General features: G+C 41.4%; 2 protein-coding genes across 7 annotated transcripts in view; one reads left to right on the top strand and one right to left on the bottom strand.

The window, feature by feature from the left end:
• mthfd2l (methylenetetrahydrofolate dehydrogenase (NADP+ dependent) 2 like) overlaps positions 1-2,217 on the bottom strand; it is a 15,129-nt gene extending 12,912 nt beyond the window's left edge. Inside the window, exon 1 of the mRNA XM_060065016.1 lies at positions 2,091-2,217. The gene's annotated coding sequence lies outside the window, so the exon portion shown is untranslated. The remainder of the gene's footprint in view (positions 1-2,090) is intronic.
• slc20a2 (solute carrier family 20 member 2) overlaps positions 2,209-6,000 on the top strand; it is a 37,990-nt gene continuing 34,198 nt past the window's right edge. For 4 of the 6 annotated variants that reach the window (XR_009528039.1, XM_060065005.1, XM_060065004.1 and 1 more), the window contains exon 1: positions 2,210-2,353. The gene's annotated coding sequence lies outside the window, so the exon portion shown is untranslated. Of the gene's footprint in view, positions 2,354-6,000 lie in introns of all 6 variants that reach the window. The other 2 variants (XM_060065008.1, XM_060065012.1) reach the window with 2 other exon arrangements.

Raw genomic sequence — 6,000 nt, 5'->3', positions numbered from 1 at the left:
TGTCTGTTCAGAAACTACTTCAGCATAAAAGACGAGCAGTTCTTTGACAGGGGAAGGACATACAGCCACACACACACAAACACACACACACACACACACACACACACACACACACACACACACACACACACACACACACACACACACACACACACACACACACACACCATGTGATTTACTGAGGCCGATAAGAAAACCTGCCTCACCACAGAGGTGAGGCTGCCTCGTTGACATCATTCCATCCCATTATAATCTGAATATCGTTACCTATCACTGGGCAGTCAACTAGTGAGCAACTACTAGTGATGAGGAATGAAAATCTCAATAATTGAAGAATAAATACAAAAACTAAACACATAGGCCTAACCATAATCAGCCAACATATCACATAATAAAATACATTTATAAAATACACAAAATAAATAGGCCTACACATCTGCCTCTGACTCTTAAATCCTAATTAGCCATTACAAATTATCAGTTATTGTGTTGGGAAATTATCATCTTTATTTCCTTCAAATAGGGTTACCACATACTAAGATCAACAGAGACAAGCATTGCTTCTATGTAAGTTATTCAGTCATGTGACGAATTCGAGGGATAATTTGGCCATTCTGAAACCAAACATTTGAATGGCTTATGTTTCAACAGAGATGTCTCTATCCCTTTAATAATTGTATTTGTAAGTACAATTCCTCGACAAGTTTATTAGGCACGTCACTCCCCCGCCAACAGGGGGAGTCAGGTCATAATCAAGGATAGAGCATTCGCTACAAAGCAAAACTACAATAATTCAACAATGATGCATCACTAATTGGCATTGTAAATTGATGTGAGAGGCTGCTGATACAGCCAATTCCAAATCACATTCAAGCTGTATTAAAATGAGTTAGTTGTCAAATGGTTGTTGGCAAATATGTGATTCATATGCTCATATGATCTATCTCAATGCCAGTTTTTGATTCAGAAAAAGTCGTTAACTGCTTCCTTCCCTTGTGGATGTGTTGCAAATCAATTGAAAACCAGATATACGTACGATGTAATAAATAAATATTGTTAAGATGGCTCGTTGTATGTGTCCCTTTGTGGTGGAATCTGTGTGTGTGTGTGTGTGTGTGTGTGTGTGTGTGTGTGTGTGTGTGTGTGTGTGTGTGTGTGTGTGTGTGTGTGTGTGTGTGTGTGTGTGTGCGTGTGCGTGTAACTTGTGTTGTGTTTTTCCCTACTTCTAACCTGCTCCAACAAATCTTCAACAGCAAAATACGAGAATTACAAACAGCAAACGAAAGTTTGCACATAGAAAAAATACAAACTGTTGCATTCTGCGCACTTTAGGGAAAGGGGCGTGTCTCGGCCGACGGGTCAGCCGCGGTTCACACAAACAAAGGCTTTATTTTTGGTGTGTTCAATTATAAGTCAGACTAAGAGTACGCATTTGAGCACACAAAGATGTTCAGGTTCTAACAAGTTGACGAATTTCCAGCCACTCCGAAATTGATCAGCGTCACTGAGTCTACATCTACTACAAGACTCTTCCATTCACAACCGACCATGTCGAGGGCTGCTCTCTTCAACGCACCGCTTAACCGACCGATGTCGTTACGTAACACCGTTCTGCCCTCGCATGTGGCAATCTTCATAAAGGGATACATTTTAAAAGATATTGCCTGATTATCAAGTCAAACACCATGACAGGGGTATTGTTTTAAGGTATCCTTCCTATAACGTCCTGATACACGACAGTTTCATTACGAGTAAGTGCACAAGCTCCAGCAACCTGTGTTAATCATAACTGAATCAAAAAATAAGGGACATGTAATTCCGAATCCCAACAAGTAGCCCACATTATCTAAATTATTTGTGACTCACTGCCGCAATATCTGGAATAAATTAACATTACAGGGCTTCTTTGATTTTTGGGAATAAATGCTTTATTAAGGAGTGTGTGTGTGTGTGTGTGTGTGTGTGTGTGTGTGTGTGTGTGTGTGTGTGTGTGTGTGTGTGTGTGTGTGTGTGTGTGTGTGTGTCCTAATCGACATGTCAACATCACAACGCCCAGGGATGATTGACCACCACACTCGTTTCTTACTCACGCGCTAGCTTCTCTTTCTCATTCAAAGCCTGCCTCGCTGTCTCCTAAGCGCCCGGATGATGAAAGCGAGCAAATAGAAGGACAACATTTAGTAGCTAGAATCGAGTCGAGGGGGAGCTTTCTGGGCGGGGAGTGTAGGAATCTTGATATTTTCTACATATTCACTAAAACCCAGAAGGCAGGCAGAAGGCAACCTCCCTTAAGAAGGAGGTTAAAACGTGGGGAGGAAAGAACGGCACGTTGTCTGGCTGTGCTATCTTGTTGGTAAGTAGATTCCCGTAGTCTAATCTTCTCATTGCTTATCAGTTGTCAACGAAATTGTACCACGGAATTCACGTTAAAAGAAAAGTGTACTACGGAATTAGTCTGCATAGAAGAGCATATACATTTAGGCGAGCAGGCCTTAAAAACATAACTAAAATGTATTGTAACTGGCACATGGATACTGAATAGCGGGGGCTTGCTCATGGCGATATTATGCATAGCGTGGCATCGCCTACTAACTAAATAATACAACTGGAGCGGACAAATCGGATAGACGTCATTATGGCCACTGTGTATGTTGAGACGTTTTTTGGAAGTGGCCATGCAACAATGTTGCCGCGAGAGCCATATGTGGCAGAGAAGAACTGCACGTGCGTTTCTCTGGTAGGAAAACTAGCTTTGTCCTTTAGAGCTCGTCCACGATTCTCATCGAGCCGCCGGGGGGACCGAAGGCCACAAAGGGCCAACAGAAGATGCCTTTCAGTTGTTCTCTTACGGTGTAAGGCTGAAATCATTTTTTGTTTTGTTTTGTACTCATTCGGTCGAGACATTTTCTTGTGCGACAGTGTTGACTAGCAGGAGCCAGCTATAGCCGACGCAGCTGGGCGTGCGCAGAAGCAGTTGTGTACAACACGAGTGCCACACCAAATGTGGTGAAACGATGATGTGCCACTGCTCGGTGGAGTCCATGCGAACAGGGCTCAAGTACATGTAGGTTATAGCCTAGATGTCACGACATGCACTCTAGACCATGTGCTGCAAACGAGTATTCAGGAAACAAATAACCCCGTTCACTCCTGGCACATTCAGGCAGTCAATATTGTTGCCTGGACTTTTTTGCATGAAGGATGACTTTCTTTCGTCGCCATTCACTGCAGGCAGCGTTTAAATGTATCAAGAAAAACACTTGTGTAGTTTTCAACAGTACTTAAAGGGGACATATTATACGACCAAGTGTGAGTGTGATTAGCCTTACATGCTTTCGAAAATCGGCCCCATATGACATCAATTGTGGGCGTGTCCACCTAAATCTGTGCTGGATAGATCATTCTACCAGCCTACACAATGGACTGAAGTAAACGTTGCTTATCTATCCAGCACAGATAGGTGGACATGCCTAACGATGTCATATGGGGCAGATTTTCGAAACGGCTTTTAAGGCTAATCACTCTCACACCTGGTGGTATAATATGTCCCTTTTAACTTTAATAAATGACCTGACTCCTTTGGGGCAAATCTCATTCAATGGCCTTAGTAACAGACAAGGGAGCAGAGGACTGTATTGAGTGAATGGTTAATATATATTTTGCAATAAGATATTGTATTATGGGAGGTATGCGCCTTCATTATTTACAATACTGTTATTACATTCATTATTTTACAAAGCTGTTGTTACTGAAGTGTAAACATGTACAGAGGTCAGACAATACGAGACGTTAATTTCATTATCTCTCCCTATCTAGTCATAAAGTTTTGTATAGACAGATATGACAAGTAGTACTATATTATGATAAGATTGGCAGATGAAATACTTCCTATTTTACTTATTTTTCTTTACTCTTTTGACCGCAATTCCTAATTTTTAAACACAGTCAACGCAATAACATAGAATAGAAACTTTATGGCACGTAATCTAAAGGTTTTAACTTCTGTAAAATGTGACTCGTGAGAGGACTCGCTTAACAGTTACTCAGACTGCAAAACCTTCACCCAAGCTATAGGCTTTAGAAATGACGAAAACAGTAAAGGCAGGGGTGTGTGTGTCAGGGCAGGCCTTAGATACAACTTTATTAATCCCCCGTGTGGAGCACTCATGACACAGACCTGGTCTCGGAACAAAATAAGCAACCACGGGAGGCCTATAAAGTGCATTTAAACGTGGTTCTTTGTTCTCTCGTACCTCTGTTTTTTTGTTCATGTTTTTTAAGATTTTCTACCCAATGGGTTGAGGTTCCGACTCTTGAGAGACCTCCATGTCAAGATTGAATGTGTTTTTTGAGCATAGTGTCATTGTATGGTCCGCAGTATTGTATGAGGCTGAGGCTGATTGAACTCTGGGGTTTGTCAGGACTTTGACCTTAGTCACTGTCTATTGTGTAATGCCCCAAAAATGGATTCACATTGAATTGCGGTTTCTGCTGTGCCGGGACGTAATCAGTGTGACGCCTTAAAGACTGTGTTTGAGAGAATGATGTGGTCCATTTGTATGAGGAAGTGTGTGTAATCTGTGTCCTTGCTGAGAAAGGCAGGTGTTTCCTGTGTGTGTGTGTGTGTGTGTGTGTGTGTGTGTGTGTGTGTGTGTGTGTGTGTGTGTGTGTGTGTGTGTGTGTGTGTGTGTGTGTGTGTGTGTGTGTGTGTGTGTGTGTGTGTGTGTGTGTGTGTGTGTGTTACCCGTGATTTATCTGTTTACCTCCATAGTGGTAAGGGCCTGACCAATCTCCAGCACCACCGCTTGTTTCAGACCACAGCTTAGTTTATCTTCGACCGCACTGTACAATGAAGGATCTTCTCCATTCCAATTTTCTCCATTCTAATGGATGTATTTCATGTATGTTTAGGATACATGAAACTTTTTCAAAGACAGAAAGACTGATGTTTTTTTATATAAAATTAGTAACCTATTACGTACCAAAATGTAATGTATGTATCATGTACATTATCAGTGGATCACTTGATCACTCAGTGTCTCTTAAACAGAACAAAAAAAGCTATTCCTATGCCTGTGCCACTGTGTGATAGTGGGAAAATAAGACTGTATTGAAAACACCCTTACTGGAACACCCCACTGCTTTCCTGGACGATGGGGGCCCTGTTGAGTTTACTAGTGTGGGTGTGTCTTTGTCTCTGTGGCATGGATGGCAGTTGGTACTGGGCCTGGCACTGCCGAAGTCAGAGAACAGTCCCCTTCTCTCTGATCGGCCCACCTCGCCCTTGGAACACAATCACACTGTTATGTCTCAGATCCTCTTTGCCATGGCAACGTCACATGATAGGCCATGGACAAGATATTGAGAGTCCTTTTGTTTGCGTGGTTCTGTGTTTGTGCACTTGAACTACAAGTGAACACTGTAAAAATGTTTGTTTTACTTGTTGCCTGAAATGAACTGAAGCATGTTTAATGACATGCAACAATGTGTAGTGATTCACAAGACTGGAGCTGAGAAAACAAGCTGGGTTTTCTGAGCTTGCGAGAACTTGAAATGGGAACATCCAAACTGGTTTCCTTAATACCTGCAGTAATTACACTGCTATATTGAGTTTTGGGGGGACTAAGTTGACAATGAACATTTAACTCATCAAAATGCTGTTTACTACAATACTGATTATTACCATGGTTGTATGCCTGCGTTAAGATAGCAATTTGATGTCTCATCTCATGTGAAATAACAAAAAAAAAAAGGTTCATATCTGCAATTCATCTACACAAATCACACTACTTGCGAAACTGAACATAACACACATAAAACTAAGTTCAACAAATATTATTCCTAAAATAAATGGCTAGAGCTGTGCTTGCTTAATACTAGCATATATTAATTAACTAGTGTCTTTTTCCTGACAACTGCTCATCAGAGCAGTATAAAAGTTTTTTCTTTTTGTTCTTTGAGATGGTCTGTTGCTAGTTACTTTAAAGATGTGTTGCCATT

Source organism: Gadus macrocephalus, chromosome 11 (genome assembly GCF_031168955.1).
Source record: "Gadus macrocephalus chromosome 11, ASM3116895v1".
In the NCBI taxonomy this organism is placed as follows: Eukaryota; Metazoa; Chordata; class Actinopteri; order Gadiformes; family Gadidae; genus Gadus; species Gadus macrocephalus.
Note: the sequence above shows the minus strand (reverse complement) of the source record. Positions and strands in the feature narration are given on the sequence as shown.